Genomic DNA, 25,139 nt, shown 5'->3' with positions numbered 1-25,139 from the left:
AGATAGACAGATAGGCAGACAGACCAACACACACTAGCCTCCTCCTCCTCCATTAGATAGACAGACATGCTAGCCTCCTCCTCCTCGATTAGGTAGATAGACAGATAGACAGACAGAAAGACACACTAGCCTTCTGTTCCATTAGATAGACACATATATAGATAGATAGACACACTAGCCTCCTCCTCCTCCATTGCTGGGTCCTGTGGTAATTCTATTTTTAGCTTTTTAAAGAACTTCCATACTGTTTTATAGTGGCTGTACCAGTTTACATTCCCATCAACAATGTACTAGGGTTCCCTTTTCTCTGTATCCTTGCCAACATTTGTTATCTGTAGACATTTTGATGAAGGCCATTCTGACAGGTGTGATGTAGTATCTCATTGTGGTTTTGATTTGTATCTTTCTGATGATTAGCAAAGTTGAATGTCTTTTTAGGAGCCTGTTAAACATCTGTTTATCTTCTTTGGAAAAATATCTATTCAGATCTTCTGCCCATTTTTTAATCAGTTCTTTTTATATTGATGGATAATACATTCTTATTAGTACCACAAAGCCCAATACACAGAAATTTGCTAGCTCTCCCAGAAGCTTTTCCATGTGCTCTGACTCAATCATAGCCCCTTCCCTTCCTTTAAGTAAGTCCTTTCCTCTAAGTTACTTTTACAGAAATCACTTCCTTTTGTTTATGATTCTCTTACCCAAGTATGTCTCCCTAGGTACTAGTGTTTAATCTTGACCATTTACAAGGAGAGTTGCTGTTCCTTGTAAGTCTGTTTTGGTCTACAGATTTATTTTTCATACCTTCCTTGAAATATACCTGTTTGACCTGTTTTTCATAGTCTGGATTTGACTGATTGCATACAGGTGGCACAGTTTAGCCTTTTTACTTCCTCAAACTGGCAACTGGATCCAGAGGCATGATTAGGCTTGATTTGATCCTCTGTCAGAGTGTGGTGTGTTATTTCATAAAGAGTCACCTAGTGTCTCGTCTCCTTCTTATGATGTTTGCAGCTATTGATATTTGATGCCTCCATTCATTAATTTATTGGAGGTTGAAAAGTGTTATTAGCCTTTGAATTCTCTCATTTCTTTTTCATTTACTAACAGAAGTAATTTTATAAAGAGATGCTTTCCCTTATTTGCTATTTGATTCCTTAATGCTACAGTACAATTCACTTAGGAAAATTAGTAATGGTGTATTATTCCAGCATTCACTAGTTTAGCTATTAGGGCCATATTTGAAAGCCAAAACCCTAAAAACTGTCGATAATAATTAAGCAGCTATAATTTAAAATTTCTTTAATGGGAGAAATAAAAATTTGTCAAGCATATCAAGAGTACAGATTTTTCCAAATAACATAACAACAATTATTAAACTTGACTGTCTTATACAAAAGCCCTTCAGAGGTAGAGCTTGTAAATGCTAGTCTTACCATTGGTATTTTTACACAGTAGAAACTATACAGCAATAAGAATGCATAACAACAAGTTATGCATCTTAAATATATACAGTTTTCAATTGACTACTTACACATCAGTAAGGGGGGAATGTTCTTTTTTGTTAATTTTTTCAGGCCCTTTGCCTTTCCCATATAAATGTACTTTAGAACGGTATATAAGCATAGATATATGTTGAGGTAAGCCTACTCTTGTGCATAAGAAGAAAATTATGCTTGTCTTAGATGTATGGTTATGTAGTATTTATATGTAAATATTTATCTTTCTTTCATACAGATTACATATGATGTAAATATTTTATTAATGTAAACTTACAGACTTCTCTATATTCCTAATATGTTTTTCTTCTGTGTTATTCCAGTAGTGCTGCTTGGCTCATTAGACTCTGTTGCCGAGGTCAGCCTTGATGAGCAGGATAAAGCAACAGCTAAGCCAAAGGCCCTGCCAGGTGTAACTGATAATGAAATGATGGGGACGGGTGAAAGTGAGAAACTAGCTGTTCTCTAAGTATGTAAGAGTCTGTGACTAGTTGACTTCTTTTCTAGGGAAATACATATAATACATAATAATATATATAATAACTATCAACAATAAAACTTTATATTTCATATTTTCTCCCTCTTTCTGTGTAAATAATCTGAACTTGCTAATGGTGACACTTAATGCTAGCAGTCTCAGTGAAGTGTGTTTTTAAATAAATACTTTTTAAAAAATGAATGAATGCTGTTGGTACAAAGTATAGCACTGTAGATGAATATTAACTAATTTTCTGTGCCCCCAGAGTATTCAGTTAAATTTGCCATGTGTAGGAGAATTGAGACTTTGGTTTTGGGCTTTTCCATAGTTCTCTCTGTATAGGAAAAAGATAACTCACATACCCAAATTCTGCAATGTCTAGGACCATCCAGACTTCACGAATGGTTGTAAAGGTCTTTAGGAAAATGCCTTTTCAGGCTTTTATTTTTTTAAAGCAGTGGAACCCTTATCTCCAAATGGAATCTTAGATAGTACTCTCTTTACAGATAAAAATGATATTTTATCAGTATAAATATAAATGTTTACATTTATGAAATTTACTTAAAAATTAGTGATAGCAATTAAAACAGACCACTACTGTTAAAATTGGGAGTTATATATATTTGTTATTTTCTTATATCATCAGACTTCCAATATGTTTATATATTTTGTTTTTGTTGTATAATACAAAAATATTCTTGGTTGATCCCTTAAATAGGTGCAAATGGGAACTTTTCAACTTTCTTTGCAATTCCCAGTTGACTAGTTTGGTCAACTAAACCAACCCAGACTCTTGAAAAAAAGATCAATAGAAATGATAAATCACTAGCCAACTCTGAACATCTGCTTGCATTTTATTTTTATTTTATTATTTTTTTTAATTCTTTAGTCAAACTATAATATGCTTGTAGAAGATTTCATGTATCATCATAGTGCAGATGATGAATTTTCAAATACTGAACACAGCCATGTAACCAGCAACCAGATCATGAAAAACAAAACATGATCAAAAGCACAAAGTCCACACAGATCTCTTATTTCTAGTCACTGCCATTCCAAGAATCACCATCTAGTTTTATCCACTTCCATTTTAAAATGTAAATATAAAAGTTAATAAATTACAGCAGAAAATTTCCATCAAGACACATCAGTCACTTACTTGTTATCACCCAATTGATTATTCTGCCATGATGAAAATGTGTGCTGGGCAAGTGCTCCTCAGTCTCACCGCTGGTTAAGTACATGTCACATATGTTCTGTGATAGTCCGCTTACACTGTTCTCAGTGAGAAGACATGAGTTCTTGTAAAAGACAAATATAGAGCTACAGCTTTTCTAGTCAGTGACCCATTATGGGAGATTCATTTATGCACAGGATGGCCAGAGGAACTTGATTCTGTGATGTGCATGAAAACAAAGCTGGAGACCAAGTTACCATGCTGGTGGTCTTCAAAATATTAGTTACATAAAAGGCACATCTGAGTGTGCAGATTACTTTCTATTACAGTTTTTATGTTTTAAAATGAAATTCCAAATATCTGTGGACCCCACGATTTTCTCTGAAAACTATCATTTTGTTAAACCCAATATGAAAACCACTGCTATAGATTATAAGAAAAACTCAGAAATAGAAATACTGTTACTGAATTTGTGAGTTCAAGATTTGCAGATACTAACTACTATGTATAAAATAGATAAACAACAAATTTCTACTGTATAGCACAGGGAACAATATTCAATATCTTGTAGTAGCCTATAATGAAAGAGGATATGAAAATGAATATATGTATTTATGTGTAAGACTGAAACATGCTGTAGACCAGAAATTGACACAGCATTGTAAATGACTATACTTCAATTTTTAAAAAAGTAAAAAAAGTATTACTGAAAGAAAAAGTCTATTGCGATGATCTGGGCAGCCATATAATGCTAATTTTTTAACCTTATTTCTTAAATGTTCTTGATTCTGAAATAATTTGATGAGTCACTTACTAGAAGAGTGTAGTGTATTGTCTTGTGGCCTTGGATTTGTATTCCTAGCCTTGCCAGTTAGCAGCTGGGTGACACTGGACAATTAATGCCTCTAAGCCTGTTGCCTCTTCTCTAGAATGAGACCGTGGGATGATCAGCTGCAATAAGGTACAGTGCCTAGTATATTGCTGAGATTCAAAAAGCAGTGCCAGCTGTGTGGTTCTCATTATGTGCATCAACCTCTATTAATAGTACAGATTATGTCAAAGAACATGAGGGCATGCATATAAATTCCTATTGGCTGTGACCTGTTAAATTTACCTAGTATTTCAAAAATACACTTGAAAAATCTTCAAATCAGTATATGAATTTAGTTTACAAACTGAAAAGATCAGTGGTTTTTTTTTTTTTTTTTAATGATTTGTCTTCTGGGATTAAGCAGGCTTGGTTTAGGTGATATGTTTTCAAAGATTATCTTTTTTATTAATATGACTCATGAAATTCCTTGTGCTTTATTGTCTTTAAAAAGTTGATGACAATAAATTGAGGGCCAGGTCTAGCCTTTTGCTTGTTTTCATCTGCCTCATGGGCAGGTGCTGTTTTGTGCTGTGGCCGTGTGACTGGCGCAGTCACTGGATGTGACAGTATTCTACACATTGGGACCCTTACCACTGCACAGTAGAATTTGACACTTCTCAACTTGTAAATGGAAAAAAAAAGGAAGATTTTGACCTGTAATAATTGCAAAATAATGACACAGTATTTTCTCTTTCTAATGTAAAAGGTGAGAAGTCAGCCCTTTATTTTACTCTCTATAAAATACATGAATAGAGATAACATACATGACCCTGGGATTATTTTTAATATAGGTTAATGACTCAAATTAGGAGAAACATACCTTTCTCCTGCTCAGTTGTCTGAGCAGTCCCTGATGCCTCTCTGCCTTCCATTTCTAATTTCTGACTTTTAGGTCATTTGCTTTTCTGCGTGTTTGCTCTGCTGTTGCTTTATGCTAGAACCCCTTCTTTCTGACACCTCTCACCTGTTAAATTAGGTTGAGTGCTCAGTACTGCTGTGCTAGTTACCATTGTGGTCACTTATTTTATCCATACTAAGCGATACTTACACCCCCTGGTATTTCTGTAGAGGAGAAAAAACACATTGTGCCTTTTTCTTTTGTTCATAAAATCAGTTCTGTCCTTCAGTCAGGCTACTTTGAGTCTGATCAAGTATTTAGGGGGCAGGCAAGATCTTTTCCCTAGAGTCCTACTGAATATCCCTGCCACTTAATTAGTGATTCTGCTCTGACGGTATACCCTACTTTTTTGTTTTTAATTTATTTAAGCAGCTCTATTCCTTTTTGGGCATGCTTCAAATAGCAGTGGTGACCTTGTTACTGAGTCCAAACTCATTCTGCTCACTGCAAAATAGGCCAGTAAATCTGGAGACAAGGTGTTGGGGCAAGGAAAAGTGATTTTATTCAGAAAGCCGGCAGACCAAGAGGATGGCCAACTAATATCCTTGGAGAACCATCCTTCTCCAGTCAGAATACAGACTCCTTTTATACAACAATAACAGCAACAACAACAACAAAAAACATCACAGGGGAGAGGTGTGGTTCATTGTTGCAAACTTCTTGTGGCAGGAATTCTTTGTTCTTGCAGCCATCCATGTGTGTCCCTGTAAACCTTCAACAAAACAAAGGTTATTCTCTATTTTGCAACTTGCCATCTCTACATGAGTGCAGAAGTGCTAACATCCTTAAAGGTCAGAGCCCCAAGAATAGGCTCTCCTGTCCATTTCAGTCTAAAGGCAACATTGTTTCACAAAAGGTGCAGAGCTGGCAAGACTAAGCCTAGAAAACAGGGCACAGCCATTAAAATTAAAGGAACAGATCCAATATGGCATCAGATTTGTTCTCCTCTATTACAACCTGAAGCATTAGATAGAAAGATAGCCCATTGTAAGTCATTCTTACACAGTCACATGTAGAGCTTGGCTACATCTTAAGTTTAGAGTTGAAAATAGTCCCTCAGAATTTTATACTATGCAATTCACAGATTATGTAGAGGAAGAGGAGGCTGTATATACTGTCTTATTTTTAGGCATTAATTACTTAGTCATGGATATCAGGAGAAAAGGAGACTGGCCTCCCTGCTTCTCTTCTTTTTTTCCACCCTTCTATGACACTTTTATTCTTTTCTCTAACTTTGAAAATTCCACTGTTAGTAATGAAAGGTACAAAGTGAGTTAAGAAAAGACATCAAAATCTTAGATCATTATTGTCATTGGGTCCTTTGAATTCTTTTTTCCAGAGTTTGTTTCTCGGTGGGAAGGGGAGGAGTTTTATAGGGATGGAAGAGTGAACTGTGACATCAGATTTTCTCTTCTGGGTGACTGGGTGAGTAATCATGCCACGGCTAAAACATCAGATCCTGGGAGTAGAACTGGTTTTGTGGGGAATATAATTAATTCATTTCAGGTTGTGTTAGATGTGATTTACTTATAGAACAGTCTGAATGTCTATTTGGAAATTTAATATTCAGAAAAGAATTAAGGACAAAAGACATAGATTTGTAAGTCACAGGCATATGGGTAATAATTAAGTGAAAAGTCTTGATTAAATTATCCAGCCCTCCTCCCTAAAAAGAGAGTTTTTATAAAAGAGGGCTAAAGATGGAGTCCTGAGATGAACAATGTACCATAAAAGATGGAGAAGTATCCATCAGAATGGTGGGGAGAGGAAGGCACTGTATGGAAGAAACAGTTCCCAGGAAGAGGGCCGTGTTAGATGTCTCAGAGGGTGAAGAAAATTAAAAAAGGTGAAGAAATTTAAAGGCTGGATCTAGCCACTAGGAAATTACTTTTTTGTTATAGCAGCTTTAACACAGGATATTGGAACACATATTGTATGGCAAAGTTAGAGGATTGAATTTCAGTGGAAGAAACACAGAAGATGAGATGCCTGGTGGCAGCGGGAGGTGAGGAGAGAGAGAATCCTTACAAAATTATGTCAGTCTGAGAAATTTAGGAGTAGTTTTATGCAGTGCAGAGGTTGCTTATGGGTGGTAGGAAGAGACAGTACCTAGTGGAGTGAGTTTTTACAACGACCCCGTCAGGACGCATCTCCACCTGCTGACAGGGGTTACTCAGCCCGCCGTGATTTCATGCTGGTGGGCTGTGCCATGTACTAGCAAGTTTATATTTCACCCTGTCTTTATCACATCATATTGTCCCACAGCCTTGTTCACCATTTCCGGTAGATTAAGGGGTGACATTAGTGTTTTATATTTTCATGTATTTGTGTGGTCATGCTAGAGATTACATTTATTTCAACTGATGTTTCTTACAGACAGAGCAGCAGTGACATTGAGGCTCTACACCAGACGTATTGTCATGTAGCCATTTCTTGGGAAGATGCAGATGAGCAAGGAACTGAGAGTGATGCAGGGGGAAATACCGAGAGCTCAGTGAAAGAGCATCCTCAAGAAGAGGAACGGTCCTCAAAAGCATCTCTACCACGGAATGTGGTAAAAGCTGCTTCCTTTGAGACTCTCTCTGAACATTTTCCAGTGTGGTGTAATTTAAATTCAATTTACTGTAGTAATTGTTTCTCAATCTGAATTTATAGGGTTTGTTTAAATGAAATCTGAGAATTATCTGTTTAACTATAAAGTTAGAGCTGAACATAGGGTAAAATTTCAGTTCCTCCTATAATGTGTCTTCCCAAATTAAGAAATCACTTAAGTATTTTCACATTATTTATGCTTTTCCATGAACATATGCTAAAGTTATTTTTTAAATAGAGAACAGTATTTGGGACCAACTAAATACATATTTAGCGTGTGTGTGTGTGTGTGTGTGTGTGTGTGTGTGTGTGTGTGTACGTACACCCATACTTGTATATTTGACGTGTGTAGGGGGGAGGGAGAGAAAATATATAAATATATAATTCAAATATAAATACCTAAGAAGATTTTCTTGTACAAGCAGGTTTACAGTGGGAAACTGGGATTATTATATGTGCCATTTTATTAACTGTGTCAATCAGAGACAGTGTAATTTTGGTGGTAGTAGATGTTAAATTAAGCAATTTACATAACATTTTTGGTTGCTGTTTTAACTTTTCTCCCCTCTTAGATCTGCCCACAGTAGAGAAGCTGATGAAGCCTATCAGAATAGATTCCTTTGGGGTTGGTGGTTTTGATTTACAACCTGTCAGGTAAGAGTTTTTTGGAATGGATTGTGCAGGGTGTTTATTTCTTTATTGTTTTGTCACTGGAAAGTTTTGGCGTCATTTGTTCTGTGTAGCCACCCCTAGTGAATGATTAATGGATAACTAGTATGAGTCTACCTGTGAGACACTCCTCTCTTCCTAGTCTTTATCAACTAGTTTATCAAAATTCTTCTAGTGCTAAATTTTTTTAAAAAATAGATGATACTAAAAATGTTTGTACAATTAGGTAGATAATCTTAAAGCTTTTCACTGGAAAAATAAAATCTCATCAGCTTTAATAGCTCAGGGAGAGTTCATTCAAATGGTAAGAGAGAACATGGATTTTATTCTGTATATGAGTCATCCATTTGCTTCTTTTTAAACCAGTTAGTTTTGCACTTAGTCACAGACCAGCCATCATCTCCTAGGGTGGGTTCTTTGGTCACAGGATAAACAGGCTTTGTGAAAATGTTCCAGCTCCAGTAGCTTTTAATGGAAGCTTGTGGGACCTTGCTGTCATTCACCAGCACAGGGTACCATGTCACAGTAACCTTGTCGTAAGACAAGTGTCACATCCATTATCTCATGAGATCCGCACAATAAGTAGGTCAGGCATCTTTATCCCCATCATTCAAGTGATGAGACTGAGGTGAACCAACTTAGTGGCGGGGCTCTCACAAGAACCAGATGATGACAGCTAACATTTTTACCCCTCGCTTACTGTGGGCTTGATACTGTGCTAGGTTCTTTACATATTAGAATTCACTTACTCTTACAGCAGCCGCATGAGGTATATATATTCCATTATCACTCCCATTTCATAGATGAGAAACCTAGGCTTAAAGAGGTTAAATAAATTGTTCAAGATCACATGGCCATAACCCAGCAATGCACTTGGATTGTCAGGTCTTTGATCTCTGTGAAATATTTCTGTGAAAAGCCTGTCATCCATTCTTGTATTATTTGTTCATTTGTGTTTTCAACAGACAAGTTTTTGAGCCCCTCCTTGAACCCCAGGCTTATGATGAAATCCACGTGCAGTGATTTCCTGACCTTCATTGTATTGAGTGTGCTAGTTGAGAGAAAGTGACGTGCTGTAGTTTACCCTAAACCCTGTCTACTTACTGCTAAGGCTAGCATTCTCCCCTGGTCTGCAGTGCTAGTTAGTGTTTTTACAGGGCTGATTGGGCTCCCTTATCACTGCTGTTTGGGGCTACACTTGGGTCACTGAAGGGATTTTTCTACAAATCTTGTGTCTTTGTTGGCATAACTGACACAATTTTAATAATGTGAATTCTAAATAGAGATGTTTACATTTGTGTTTAGAAGCTGAAAACAAATATACTTACATTAAAGGCATAACAATAATTATAGGAATGTCAGTAGTAGAAAGTTGAATATACATATCCAAACCTCTTTAGTAAACCATAGGATAAGTAACCCTAGCTGCTGTAACAAATAATCCTTAAAATTCTAGTAGTTTGGCATCATCAATTACTTATGTCTTGCTCACATCATAATTCCAAGTGTCTCAGTGGAGTTGGGGGTGGGACTCTGCTCCACAGAGTCATTTAGGGACCCAGGCGGCTTTCTGTTATCAACACATGGTTTTGAGGTCCTCCTGGCCTCATCAGTCAATAAGGAAAGGAAATAGATGGTTAGCATGCTTCCTTTTAACTGCCTAATCACAGGAGTGTTACCTCTCTTCAGCCCACATTGTGTTGGTAAGAACCAGCACATCCAACTAAACTAGGTCCAAGAGGGCTAGGAAGTGTGGTTTGCTCATATGGCCAGAAAGAAATGTAAATGCATTTGGTAGGCATCTAGCCAGTCTCCACCAGAAACTTCCCTTCTAACAGCCAAATATCCATTCCACTCTTCCTTGAACAAAGACCTACTCTGCCCCAGAGTCCCACTCAGAAACGTATCTATCTGAAAAGCCAGGATTTCCAGGAGAAGCACGGTTCTCTTTGTCAGGTTTCAGTGTAGCTCCTCATTGTCTACTAATCAGTGAAATAAAAGACAAGTTTCATCCTTCCTTCCCCACCCCAATATGGCGGTGAGACTAAGATTACTCCTAATCAGAAAGGAGAAGAGTGAGGAAGCTACAGCAATCAGTAGTGCAGCTTTGAGATCCACTGAAAGGCCTTATGAAGACCCCCTACCTTCAAGTTGGGCGTTTTCCTTAATTAGGGCATTATTCTGCTTTTAAGGAAGAACTACTTCATAAATATATTGTTCCGTGTAGCTCCTGGTTCCAGTGGTCTTGTGTTTCTTCACCACTGGCTTCAACTGAAGTGGGTAACGGGAGGAGGGGGCGCCCACCTTTGAGAAGGCACTCTTTCTCCACCCCCTTTCTGCCTGCAGGTAGGTGGTTCTAAGGCTGCCAGACAAGTCTCTAGCTTTTTTTATTTTTTTAAAGTAGAGTTGTGGTTTCTTTGTCATCTTTGTCATTACAGCTGCTTCAGAAAGTTTTTTAGGCTTCTGATCAATTTGGTTCCAGTCAGTCCCATGTGCTAGTAATTACATTTATAGAAAACTAGTTTGTTTTTTTTCTCAGTTTAATTGCAGCTGTCTGGTTATTATGAGGAGCAATAATCTTAAGTTTGAAGATGACACCTCTAATGTGATGTTTGCCAAGGAACTGAGTCACTCTTCAACAAAGAATTCTCATGAAATCTTGATTTTTCACAGCATTTTTCAGTGCTGAATCTTACTGTTTGAGTCCAGTTGCAGAGAGTGAGCCTAAGAGGCCCTGAGTTTCTAGACTCTGTTCTCTTGAATTCCTTCTTTAATGACCGGCCCATTCTGTCTTGTGCTCATATTTTTCCCACAGTATCTTGTCAGCAGTAGCCAGTAGTAGCTGGCATTTCAACACTTCCTGTCCTCTCCTACCGTTCTCAGACTCTGCTGAGGGCCCCAGGCTCAGGAGCCAGTGGTCAGCCTTATAAACTACTGTAGGTGACAACTTAGCAAATGTTTTGTCACTTTTCATAAAATATGAGTTTGCTCCCTCTCCAGCCTCTAGTATCAGTTTCCTTGTCACCCAGAACCAAACCACTAAGCCCATGACACATATTTTAGCTTCTGGTCACTGTTGCCTGACATTCTAAACGCTGGAACTGGTGATGGTCCTGTGTAGACTGGAGGTGGAGTGGAGTGTGGTTCAGCTGGTGTGCGGCACACACAGGGAGCAGTGTTAGTGAGCAGCCGGCTGGGTCCTGCTGCCACGAAGAAGAGCTCTTAGGTTTTCTGATGATTCCAGCTACTTCTCATAGTTATTTCTAGCAGTTATTGAGAAGCCAATCTAACTCATATGAATTGGTAGCCTCTTAAATGTTTCTTTAATCTTATTTTATAAATTACAAAATTAAGTGAAGTAACTGACCATGATTAAGGTAATTTGAAAATGAAAATATCCATGTTTTTGGAGCTCCCATAATATGCTGATGTTCACCCATATTTATAACATCTCCTTAAAGGACATTTCTCATATTTTAAAAATGCAGTGTTCTGAAGTGTTACATTGCATTTAAGTGTTTTAAGCCACAGAAATGATTTCATTTTAAAATCCTAGTGATTTTAAGATTTTCCTATACCATGATGAAATTCATGCATTTTAATATTTATATTCTATGCTTTATTGATGTAAATTATGGTTGCTTCTTTAGTTTCTACTGGAAAGGTATGAAATGTTTTTCCTGCCTCAAATGTATGTTGATGTTATAATATGGACAAAGGGTATATTACAAAAGGGCCATTTAGAAATTCATTTTTTATTTTTCTTCAACAAAAGCAATCTCAGTCTTGTTTGGTTTGGCTTTCCTATGAAGTAGTTCTTTGAGTAAACCATGAAATCCCTTATATTATACTGTATTAAAGTTATTATCTGAAATTTAAAACAATTATGTGACACCATGTGAGTATACTCTGTTAACCAGAATTGTAATATATTTAACATTAATGACCTAATTTGAGAGTTACAGGTATTAAATATATTTAATAGTATTATATGTTAATAATATAAATGTTTCCATGTATATCATGTGTATACATATATATTTATAAAATTAATATTTGAGGAGTCATATAGAGTTCATTCTCTGTGTCCTGTTTTGTTTTATAGCTACAAGAAACTGGCTAAGAATAAAGAAACTATTTGTTAACCCTTTACCCCTTAAGATGAATCCAAATGTTATGTCTCAAGAAACAAAATGTGAACCAATTTTTGGACAAAAATGAGCATATAGTTTTACAAACGTCAACAAATGAAGGTACAGAAAATAACTGTCCAAGAGTAGCTACTGTGGAAGAACAAATAGATAAAATGTACCTTGATATTTTGAAGAAAACAGTATCTGTTGGTCCTTGATTATTACCCCAGGATGACAAAATACATAAGGTAAGTGTTTATAGTTTATATTGATTGGACATAGTGATCAATGAAATTACATAAATACTATTGACAGGTATGTACTTTGTGAGCCAGCGGGAATGATTACAGAGTGACCGCCACATGGATCTTGAGTATCTGTGAGCAGTTATCTGTTACAACATCCTGTCTTCCCCAGATTTTAAAATGTCACTGTAGCATTAGCTTTCTTTTAGAAGCTATTTTTTACATTTTAAATTTTTTAAACAAACATAGTCCAGAATTTGAGTAGCATAAGAAAATTAAGTTTATTCTGGTGCTTTTTATTCAATCTTATCAGTAGTCTGTGCTGTGCAAAAGGAGGTAAGTTGGCACTTCATATAAATGCTGTTAGCGACTGTTGAGAAACTTATACATCTTTGTTCCTTGTTTCTGTGTTCTTGATTTATTCTGTTTTATAGATTCGTGACCACAGTATTCCATTTTTATTTTATGATTTTTATTTATATGTTTACCATAAACTAGCCATAAACTATCTCCAGTTCCTTGTGAAATATGGCAGGGTACTAAGCAGTTTTTACCTTGAGAAATCTGGAGGAAAAAATATAAGATTTTAAGTCATTTCAACTGTGTTCTTCCCCACTCTCCTCCATTTTCATTCTTGTAATTACATGTTTTCATTTCTGGCAAGCCTGTTTTGTTTCATTATTTTGCTATTTTTGTTCCTGACTTTGAAGATGTGCTTCAGAATACTAAAATCCTGATGAATTAGGCTTGGAGAACTTGAATGCCATGGCTCACCTTCTACAAACTGTGTTCTTCAGTAAGCACTATGGTTTTGCGATCTGTTAAATCGTATTTACAACTGTCACTGATGTTTGTTTAACTACTGAAGAATCTGTACTTGTGCACAGACTTTTAGATCTCAGCTGAGTTCCGGAGAAGCAGGAGCTGGGACTGGTACACAGCTACCACACAGGAAGGCTAGAAGCACCCATCCTTTATTTAGAGAAAAACCCCAGAGTAGATTATATGCATCAGTTAGGAGCTCAGGCTAAGGCAAACCCAGTTCACCATTCAAGACATTTTCTACTCTTGAAAACTTCAAAGGACATTATGAAAAGCAAAAACTTGAGATCCATCTCTGCCTCAAATCAAGACAGGAAAAAACTTTATTGTACACACTTTTCATAATAAAATTCAGTACATTTTCCTTATTCTCTACTTTCCCTGTTTCCTTCTCTCCTTCTAAGAACTTTCCTTATTTGCAGAAAAAATTTAATCTTAAGGTGCTACATTCTGTCTCTTAAAGACAGATTCAATTCACTTCAGTTCAGGGGGTTTGTCATCATTAATTCTAGGTTTTCCTTAATGAGACCCAGAAAGTTTGGGAGGTGAATATAAGATAGGAGAGTCAAACCCCTCCTCAGCTGGTTGGCTTTGTAATATCCAAAATGTTTGCCAGAAAAGAGCTATAAATGCAGAATGCAAAGGGCAATGTACAAATGAAGGTGGATACAGAGAGAAATATCTGGATATGAGTTTGGTCTAGTTTTGGAGGGTCTGGATGTTTTATTAATCACTTGTATGTGTTTGTACATCCCAGTGCCTATCTGAGTTATTTCCTGGTGGAGTCATCCATTTTGGTGGGAGGAAAGGAAGATAGATTTGGCCTCAGTGAGAGAGCCCTTTGAACAAAGACTTGTAGAAGGAATTGGAATTGGCTGTGTGGGTGTGTGGGGGAAGCATATTCCAGAAAATGAAACAGTGTGAAAGTCCCGAAGGAGGAATGCCTGGCATTTTGGGGATCAGCATAGAAACCCACATGGCTGGGGCAGAGTGGGCAGAGAGGGTTGGGGGAGGTGAGGTCGGGCATCACAGGGACAGGTGTGGTCAGCTTTTCTAGGGCATGAAGCAGCCTTGGGCTTTCACTCAGTGTGGAAAGGTGAGCGCCTGGGAAGTTGTGAGCATGGCAGTGACTTCACCTGTCATATCCTTTAGACAGATTCCTCGGGCTGATGCCATTGACTGAATGCATTCAAATATAGACCCACACCATAGGGGCACAGGAAGAAGCACAGAGACCAGTTAGAAGGGGATTTGAGGAATCCGGGCTGGGAGTGATGGGGCTCGATCCAGGGTGGTGGCAGTGGTGGTAATGAGAAGCAGTTGGATGGGGATGTATTCAGGAGATAGAGCTGAAAGTCTAAAAGATTGGTCCAGGGTTGTGAGAGAGGCGTCATGGATGATGGCAGGGTTTGTGGCTTGAGCAGCTGGAAGAATGCAGTTCCTCTCCGGCTGGGGTGGAGGGGGAGGCAGAGTGGGCTTGAGGGCGGAGAGAGGACCAGGAGTTGAGCTGCTGAGGTGCTAATTTTGAGATGCCTGTTCTGTGTGCAAGTGGAGATGGCAAGGAGGCGGTTAGATGGAGGAGTGTGAAGTTGAGAGGGAGGTGTGGGCTGTAGGTATCAAGTGTTGTGAAAAATGAATATTTTTGAAGCCATGGGTTTTTTTTTTTAATTGAAGTATAATGAATTTACAGTATTGTGTTAGTTTCAGGAGTACAGCAAAGTGAATCAGTTTTTTGGCAGATTATATTCTGTTATAGGTTATTACAAGTCATTGGGTAGAGTTCCCTGTGCTGTACAGTAAATCCTTGTTGCTGAACTATTTTATGTACAGTAGTTTGTGTACGTTAATCACATACCCTTGATTTCTCCTTTCCCCCACCTCCCCTTGTTAACCACAAGTTTCTTTTCTGTCTGTGAGTCTTTCTGTTTTCATATATGTTCATTTGTATTATTTTTGAGATTCCCCATGTGATATATAGTTTTGTCTTTCTCCATCTGACTGACTTCATTACACATAATATTCTCCTAGACTTGACAAAGATTATCAAGGGAGCATATCTGGAGAGAAAAGGCAAACCAAGGCCTGAGCCTGGGGCGTGCTGACCTAAAGAGTTCAGGAGGGAGAGGGCTAACTTGAAAGGACAGAGCAAGGTTGAGGCAACCTGAGCATGTACACTCCTGAAGCCACGTGGGGTAGGTATACAGAGAAGAGTTGATCTGCTGTGTCTGCTGCTGCTGAGAGAGAGAGAGAATGAGGACTGACAGCTGACCTTGGAGTTTAGCAGGAAGGAGGCCGTAGGCATTGGACAAGCAGTTTCCATGGGCAGGTGGCTGTGAAAGGCAGACTGGGAACAGGAGAATTGGAAATGGCTACTTCAAGTTATAGACCCCCCTGGAGAAAAAGGTGTAAAAGGTGGAAGGGGGCAGTATCTGGCAGGAGGGTGGAGTCAGGGGAAGCCTTTTGTCTTGCCTTGTTTTGAATTTAATGAGAGAAATTGTGGTAAGAATGAACAATAGAATGTTTGCTCTTTTTGGAAAGATGCAGTAGCCGGGAAGAAGTGCGTGATGAGGGGAGTCGTAGAACAGAGTCCTCGAGTGGAGGGACTGTAATGGGGTCCAGGGCACAGTGGGAGGGTTGGCTTCAGGTGGACAGTTCACCTGTGGAAAAACAGAAAGGAGGAGGGGAGAGGTGGGTGTGGGTAATGGTAGGGGCAGAAGTGGTGAGAGATGGGGTGATTTCCTCCGGTTTCCTCCACTTCCTCTGAGAAGTAAAACGTGCTGTGATGAGGTGGCAGTGAGGATGGGGCCAGGGTGCTGGAGGGGAGCAGTTGTGGGGGGGCTCTCCTGGAGGGCTGGGCTCCCAGCAGCAGGAAGTCTGCAACAGGTTGGTGACCGTGAATGTGAGCTGGGAGCAGACAGGCAGGAGGGGTGTGTGTGTGTGTGTGTATCTATGAGTGTACAGCCACTTTCTCCCGCACGACTGCGGGTGTTGATAGTTGTGTAGTTGGATTTACCAAGAGAAGTGGTTTTTGCCCAGTGAGTGCAGTGGACTGAAAGAGGAGCAGGAAGGAGTTGCCCAAGTGTCTGGGGTGTAAGCGGGGTCGTGAAGGAAGAAGAGACATCGGGGGTGTGGACAGTATGAGACACACAGGATCAACAGAGTGAGTCCCGGGGGCCCAAGTGCTGTGGGCATCCAGGTGCCAGAGGGCACGCCTGGTGGGAGTAGGACTGCCAGAGGGTAAATGCCTAAGACTGAGATTCGGGCGCAGTTGCATTACTGGTAACAGAAAAAGACCCAGAAAAACGAGTGGGAGAGAGCAGCTGGGGCGGAGAGACGTGCACAAGGAGGGAGTTGAAGGGTCTCTGGTGCGCAGTTGGAAATTACTAAGAGTGAAGCCAGACGTCAGGTCACAGTCGATGGAAATGAGGGGGATGGCATAGAGTTTGATAGGTGAAGGCAACAATATTTTTATGAACATTTTCCCTGATTTCAAAATTTCATAGTGTTACTACTGCCAAAATAAATAAAAACACATCACTAAAATTCACATTTATTTGAGTACAATGGCAAACTGTGATTTTCTGTTTTTGTACTGATCTACTTTTTCTCATTAGAGTCTCTGTTAAGTAGGATTTTTAAAAAAAAAAGTCTTTTTTTTTGAAAATTGCCCAGAGTGATTTTAGTTTTATTCCAAAGAACTGGAATTCCTTGGAGGTGGTTGTTACTTGTCACAGGTTGGGTGCCAGAGAAGCAGCCTCTGAGCCAAAAGCACGTGTACAGAAAGTCTAGAGACTGTGCTTGGCATCAGCCCTGGTTCCCAGGGAGCAGCCCCTCGTGAGTGGCACTGATGCAGTTCGAAGTCTTCTCTTTCACGTAACCAGGAAGCCTGGGCCAGTTAATTCAGAGCCGGTGCACCTGTGCAAGGAACCAGACCACACCCCCTTCTTTCCTGCTGCAAAATCCCTAGTCTGTGACTTCAGTCTTCCTTGTCACAAGATGGCTGCACAACCTCCAGCCCTGTCAGGAGGAAGAGGGTGAAAGCTTAAAGGTATACACCCATTAACTCAGCAGCTTAATCAGAGAAGTAGTCGCTGTCCTGGAAGCCCGGTGTTGGAAATTTTTGCTTTCATCTTACTGGTCAGAACTTTGATCCTGTGCCCCCGCCACCCCCCCACCCCTGGTGCATGGAGTCCAGGGGGAGGGGTGTTTTTAACTGGCACATTGCTGCCCGGGGCAGAATTTTAGTGGGGAGGAAGAGGAGGTTGGCAGCTAGCAGTGTCTGCCATGTGGTGATTTTCCTTTTTATTCTAAATTAATTTTCTTTGACTGTCTACTCTTGTGTTTTTATTTTTAGATTAGTATGTTTGTTGTCACAAAAGGAACAGTTGGTTATTATTTAAATTCAAAAATACAGAAAAGTAAAAAGGAAGCAATAATTTAGCCAGAAACAGCTGGTGTCATAGTGGGTGAGCTTCATTCCATGCCTCTCGTGTGTGTGTCCTTCTGCAGATGGAAGGAAGCAGGGATGAGAGCTGGAAGGAAGGAGACAGGCAGGCACGTGGACAAATAAAAATGGACGAAGCATTTTATAAGAACAGATCACACTTTATCAGTTCTTTTCATTAAAACATTAGGTTTCATTTTACTTAAATCCGTAAGAAGAAAAAGAAACTTCATCCTGAGAAATGTTACAGCCCAAAAGGTCCTTCAAGAACATACATTATGAAAACCCCTGAAAGACTGCCAAAGCTGTATTGTTATTTTTAACTGCTTTTTCCAATTTTATACACGATCAATTTTCCCTTCTATTAAATACGTAGTAAAATTCTTACATCCCCCACTCGCATGACTCCTACCCATTTTTGTTGGTTTTTTTTTTTTAGTAAGTATATTATTTATAACTTTATTTTATATACTATATATAATGTATGTGTCATATATCATTATATATATTTACGTATGATTATATTATTTATAATTAATATATTTATTATATTCTCTCCAGCAGCTGTAATTCCCTTAAGTGTTTGAAAGTGGATCTTGGTTCTGGTTATTACAGAGCCAGAACGCCTTTCACCAGTCCATTAGCCATTGCTCCTCCATTCTGGAATTATTTTGATTGCCCTATAATTTGACTGAATTTTTTTTAATCCATTTTTTTTTTAAGAAGGGCTGAGAAGTCCCAAATTCTGCAGTGTTTTCATGTTTGAATTTCATATCTAAGCAACTTTCCTTTCCTGTATAAAAGGAAAAGATACTGTCCATGTACTATTACTGAAAAATAACAACTTAGAGAAATCAAAATGAAGAACTCAGGAAGGGAGAATTCTGGTGTGAAAGCACTGGCTGACCGCAGCTGGAGCAAGAACCACCCGCCACACTCCCGCCGCCCCCTCCTGGGGAGAATCACAGTGCTGGCGGGGCTGACCCCTTCACTGGCCATGTTAATGGTCCTCCAGTGACTTGGAGGGATTAATGGCATGATTTTACATTGACTGAAACAGATCCTTTATGAATGATTTAAGAGGTTTCTACAGAAAACCTTCTAAACCAAACTGCCCAATTAAATGTGATTACTACTCTATAAGGAAAAAACCTGGAAAAGATTTGAAGGAAATCTTGGGGTGAGGTACATTTGGGGACTTGTTTCTTCTTTTGACTTTTCTGTAGTTTCCAAATCTTTAAGAACCACTTATTTCACTTTTAATGAAAGAAGTAAACTTTGCATTTAAAAAGTTAACATCCTAAAGAAATTATATTAAAAATATAAAGTTTTAATTCTTCACTTACCTCGAAGTCAGTCAGGGAAACTTTCACTGGGGGTCAGTTCAGGACCTGCAGGGTTTAAGTACGGGCCTCCAGATCTCTTCTAGGGAGTTCCCTGAAACTTTCTTTTTGTATTACTAACTGAATAATTATTGGCCTTAGAACTATTTCTGCTGTTTGGGGATTTATGAGGTACCTTAAAAGCCAAAAATTTGACCAAGATATACATGAATAACATTTTTTCTAATGTGATGAATGATATCACAGTATTAGAGCAGGATTATCATTTATTTCTTTAATCAAATTAAACTTGTTGTTATAGTTTCCATGCAATTTATATTATTCCAGTGATACTATACCTTGATATACTTTATACAGAAAAATGTCCTTTAAAGCCCACTTAATCTGAACTAAAATTCTTCATAAAGTTATCAGCTGCTCTTTGATTCCTTTTAGATATTTTTAGTTATTTCTGTGAACATTTAAAAGAGTAATTTATTTAAAAGTGACAAAACCTGAAATTATCCTGATCCACATTCTCCTCACGTTTATTTAGCTCCATGTGTCATTGGACATGAGCCTTGTGTCAGTTGGCCTCCGCGTCAAATGGAGTAGAAGCTGGTCCCGGGCAGGGGTCCCGCGTGCAGGGTCCTGCTTGCAGGGGACAGCTGTGTGAGGGCACTTGTTACGCACCTGCCTGCTGTGAGAGCCTCACTTGTCTTAGTGCTCCTTTTGTATTAGTGATTTTTGTTTCATAATTGCCGAATACACATTCAACGTAGTTTGTATTTGCGGTGCTTTTATCCATTGTTCATGACATTTAGAAATATCTGGAGCAGGACTCACCAAGCCATCAACTCCAGCCTCCCACGGGGAAAGCTGCGTGGCTCCCCGAGAAGTCTGAGGGCCCCTCAGAAACTGATGCCTGTGTTCAGTTTCTGAATGTAGGTGTTGAATTTCACAGTAATATTCATAATGGTTGTATGGTCTATAATTATATGTTAAAATTAAATTATAAATAGTGAAATTTCTTCTGCACTGAGTGATACTGCACTCACTCACTCTTACTGAACATTTATTGATTTTCTTGTGTAGTAGAACATTGTTAACCGTGTCATTTTCATTTGTGTTTTTTTTTCCCTAACCCACTGTGTTCAAATCTAATATATAACTCTACATACCAAAGTAATGCTTTTCCTTAAAAGGATTCTTCAGGCTACGGTGGTGGGAACAAGGAAGCAAAACTGACTATGTTTGAAAGAATTCAGGAAGCAGAGGGAAAATGCAGAGGGGCACAGGCCCTCGGGCAGCGAATTACAGTCACATTCTCAGAAAAAGAGCGAGAGCTTTGGAAGATAAGATGGAGGAATTACAGAGACAGCAGGAGAAGGAACTATTCCAACTGAGTCAAGACAATTATTTTCTTCGAGCCAAGGTACTAGACACATTGTTCTACTTTTCCTTTTATTTATGGAAAAAGAACTAGTACTCCCTGCTAAATGCATTGTCACCCTCTGTCCCTGTGGCTCTTTGACTTGATGTATTTGCTGCTAGTGACTTGGTTCCCGAGAGTGTCTCCCAACAGAAGAGCCTAAATCAAACCCCTGGGGAAAAATCAGAATTTAAACTGGCTCATACTGATCCTTCTCTTGTTAGCAGTCCTTTTTGAAAATAAATCCCTTAGTTCACGGTGGTGACCTTCAAGTAAGACAGAGTTTCAGAAAGATTGCTGTAGAAGGGCTAAGTTCAGAGAATGACACTGTGTAGCATTTCTGAGTTAATTACATCATCAGAGCCATCAGCACAAAACATCCTGTAATGAATTAACTGTCGCTGGTGTTAAACTAATTCCAGTGTGGTTGTAAGACAGTTCTAGGTCTGTGCACCTTGTGTTTTCTTTTATTCTTCCTCACTTCATCATTTCCTTTCCCAAATAAAATAATTTCTGCATTTTCTTAGTGAAGTAGCATTGAAGAATCAAACAAGAAACAAAGGTGGTTGCCTTTTGAGGAAAGGCTCCTGCCACAGATGAAAAATAAAATAAAAAAAAAGAAATAGGAACAAGAGACACTTGTTCAGGGACGTCAACAGGTAGGGTTCTTCAGCACACAATGAGTTTGTTATGAGATCCTTTGGTTTTGAAAATAAGGCATTTAAAAATATTTGTGTCCATTTATCAGGTAATGGGAATTCTGGCAATATGAGGAAGTAATCATTTGGTCTGTACATTTGTCATGGGCAGAATTAAAGTGGTAAAGAGCATGGGTTCTGGATTCAGAGTCTGGTTTTAGGCTTGGCTTCACTACCTGCTGTGCAGCCTTAGGCAAGTCACATCCCCACTCTGAGCCAGTTTTCCCATCTGTGAAATGGGAATGAGACTGACAGTACCTGTCTCATAAGAGTGGTAGTGAAATTAAGATAAGACAGTGCCTCATATCCCGGAGCCCTGCAGCAAAGGCGGGCTGATTCTGCCCCCAGCCTGCCTGCCAGGGGAGCCGCCCTTCCCAAGTCGGAGTTAAAAGACTACAGATTAAGGGAGTTTTCACTGGTGTAGTGAGCCAGGGGCCCAGAGGTGCCCAAGGCCACGTAGGAAACCAGGCTTCTGAGGGTGCAGGGCCTACGCCCTGGCTGTCCCTGAGGGACACAGGGACGTTGTCACAGCTGCTGCCAAACCCACTGGTCAGGGCTTGGATGGGCCGGCGGGGCCTTCCATGGGCTCGGAGAACAGAGGCCTGGCAGGCTTTCCTTGGCTACCAGTTTTCTCTTGCTTTACACTTAAAAGCCACTTGTGTGACATTAAAGCCACATTAGGAAATATATATATTTAAATCATAAAAAAGACATTGCAGGCCAACCTGAGTGCCCTCCGCACAGTAACCAGTTAATGCATGTTGCCTATGACTAATTTTATAGCCATGTTTCCTTAGAAACTGTCCCATTTTTCTTTCATTTTTTGTAATGATATTCAGTAGATAATATTGGCTAGTTTTGATATTATATTCAGAAATATGAATCGGACATTAATTGCCAATGCCCTGAGATTGAAAAAAAATTTGACTTAAAATTGGGAGAAAATGTACGTGTCCTGTAGAAGTCAGACATTTGTTCTGTGTGATGCATCTTGGTGACGCTAACCTGACAGGCAGGCAGGACAGGTTTGGTGATCTCCAGCACGAGCTTCACCTTCATTTCCTCCCCACCATCCCACCCCCTTCCATCTCATTACCTTTTTCCCCTTTGACAGTAGTAGCCTAAGCCTTGAGCCTGCCAATAAGAAGCACTTTCACTCCAGGGACATCCAGAGAAAGTGCTACCGCATCAGAGGCGACAGCATTTACTGCAAATGAGATAGTACTGACTTCGCAGGACACACGGCCCTAGAGGCACTGAGAGCCATCCAGACCCTCTGCCAGCAGTTCTGAGCTCGCACGGAGCATGGCGTTTTAAGGAACAGACCCATGAGTATGCCAGCCACCCCTCACACACACACAGAACACAAAACTTGTGTATCAACATATGTACATATTTTTCTGGGTTTCAAGAATTCTGCAGAATTTAGCACAGACTATCTGCCAGGCATTAGGCCAGGTGTGGTGAGACAGTTCAGAGTTTCATTATATTCACAAAGGTCCTTGGTTTTCATCAGACTCTTAATTTTAAAGAGGTTAATAAACCAGAGCATCTAAGCACAGATTGCCACTGATCTCACTGTCTGAGTCCCTCTTAGCTCAAGCCAGGTGCTGAGCTGGGTGTAGGCTTTGCTTTGCCTCATCCTGGTCTCCTGGAAACACCTAGTCTCTACCTCCTTGCTTACAGAGAGTTCCAGAAACAAGCCTGTCTACCCACTGTGGCTCCATCCAGTTTCCTCACCACAGAAAGATGGGCCAAAAACAGAAAAAAAGAAGGTACAAATGTCACCAAGTCCAAACTCATTCTGCTCACTGCACAAAGGCCAGTAAATTAGGAGACAGGGTCTTGGGGCAATGAACAGTTTCTTTATTTAGAAAGCCATTCAGAAAGCTGGCAGACCAAGAAGATGGCAGATTAAGGCCCTGGAGAACCATCTTCCCCAAGTCAGAATTCAGGCTCTTTCCTACTTGCTTGGTTGTTGCAAACTTCTTGACATAAGAATTCTTTGTTCTTGGAATCCTGTGTACTTGCAGCTGTCCACGTAGGTCAGATCATGGTGCCCCTGTAAACTTCCAACAAAAGAAATGTTATTTTGTATTCTGCAACTTGTTATCTTTATGTGAATGGAAATGTGTTAATGTCCTTAAAAGTCAGAGCCTTGGGAACAGGCTCTCCTCTATATTTCAGGCTGTTGGCAACATTGTTCCACAAAAGGTGCAGAGCTGGCAAGACTGAGCCTAGAAAACAGAGCACAGGGTTAAAGTCAAAGGAACAGATCTAATATAGAGTCGGGTTTGTTCTTTTTTATCACACAAACAGCCCCCATGGCCTTTCCATCCCTGATGTGCAAAATCAGGACGTGGTTTTTCCTGCAGTCACTCGCCCACTTACCCCTGTGAAACGCAGTACATTATACTGCCAGGCTCGTTGGCTTTGGGAAGTTCTGCAACTTTTTTGTTTACTAAGCATTTGGAGCATTTTGGAAACAGTTGTTTTCAGCTAGCAAATTGTCTTCTGAGGAAATTGAAAGTTTGAAAAATGTTTTAAAGCTTACTCAAAAACTGAAGAAATTTAAAGACTAAAAATATTTAAAGGATGTATGTTTCATGAGCACATATGCTAATGTTATATAGGTCCTGCTGACTTAACTACAATGTAACTTTCTATTTATAAAAATGAAAATGAAAAATTGTATAATCAAGTGAAAGATCTCCATGAACAAGAAAAATGAAGAGTGAATCTTCAAGGAAAACCAGAGCTTATTCAGCAAATTAGCATCCTGAAAGTAAGTCCTTTTTAAATTCTTGAAATCAAATCGATTCTTTCTAAGCATTTTATTGTTATATTAACAATACATTTAGTTATGCTTGGAAATTTTAAAAATTTTACATTGACTTTCAGTTTTGTAACTTTCATGTTTTTAGTTTTCAGTGGATTTTGTTTTGGCGTTAGACAACTAATACATACTTCAGTATTTTCAGCATATTCATATTTGAATTTGACATCAGTTTTAGGAAATTGAACAGCCCTCTTGATCCGTCATTAAGCCTGGGACACTTATGTAATGCATCTCAGTAATGATGCTTTTAGTAATAATAGTAAAATAAATATACAGTATCATTTACTGTCTTAGGTCGGGTTCCGAACAAGTAGAGCCTGAGCTGGGGGTCCTTGTAGAGGTGATTTCCTGCAGGATAACTCTCAGGAGAAGGGGAGCGAGAGATGCAAGTTGGGGGTGGGCAGGGGAGGGAGGGCAAGTGAGACCGTGGTCTCAGCCAGAGGCTGGCGTCATTCTTCCCTCACCAGGAAGCTCAGGAGAGCAGATTGCACCCCAGAGTTGGTCCCCAAATGAGGCAAGTGGGGGAAAGCCATTTGTGCCCCCTAGCCAGTCAGTCCCTGGCTGAAGTGTGCTCTAGGAAGTGGGTGGGGGTATCTCTAGGCCGGGGGGCAGGGGCTGCCATTTGGTGAGGATGTTTCTCCAGAGGAGGGGAGCCTCAGTGGTGAGAACCAGCACTCACTGTGGCGGGCTGGCAGAGCTCACACTGTAAGGGATTTTGGATGTTACTACACCCACCTTTAACATGTTAAGTGAAGGAGCTGAACCAACAGCCGTGGGCAAGCTAGGGTCCTGCCTTCTTTTAAGAAGTGACTAACCATTTCACCAAAACATGCAAATAGGACTGCTGTCAGAAGAAACTTCTTTGGCTGTGAATGTCATGTATGTTACACATATTCACATACTTCTTCCATTTTTCTGTAAGATAACTTAGGGCATTGAGGCAGGGCTGCTGTTAGCTCACACTGATCTTTCATGCAAAATAGAAAAAGACACACATTGTACAGACAAAGCTAGAAAGTA

General features: G+C 39.5%; 1 pseudogene; it reads left to right on the top strand.

Annotated features, from left to right (window-relative positions):
- LOC141574142 (centrosomal protein of 162 kDa-like) overlaps positions 1-24,063 on the top strand; it is a 123,616-nt pseudogene extending 99,553 nt beyond the window's left edge.
- Positions 24,064-25,139: the final 1,076 nt, after the last annotated feature.

Source organism: Camelus bactrianus, chromosome 20, assembly GCF_048773025.1.
Source record: "Camelus bactrianus isolate YW-2024 breed Bactrian camel chromosome 20, ASM4877302v1, whole genome shotgun sequence".
Lineage (NCBI taxonomy): Eukaryota > Metazoa > Chordata > Mammalia > Artiodactyla > Camelidae > Camelus > Camelus bactrianus.
The sequence above is the reverse complement of the archived record's forward strand: the minus strand, read 5'-3'. Positions and strand labels throughout refer to the sequence as shown.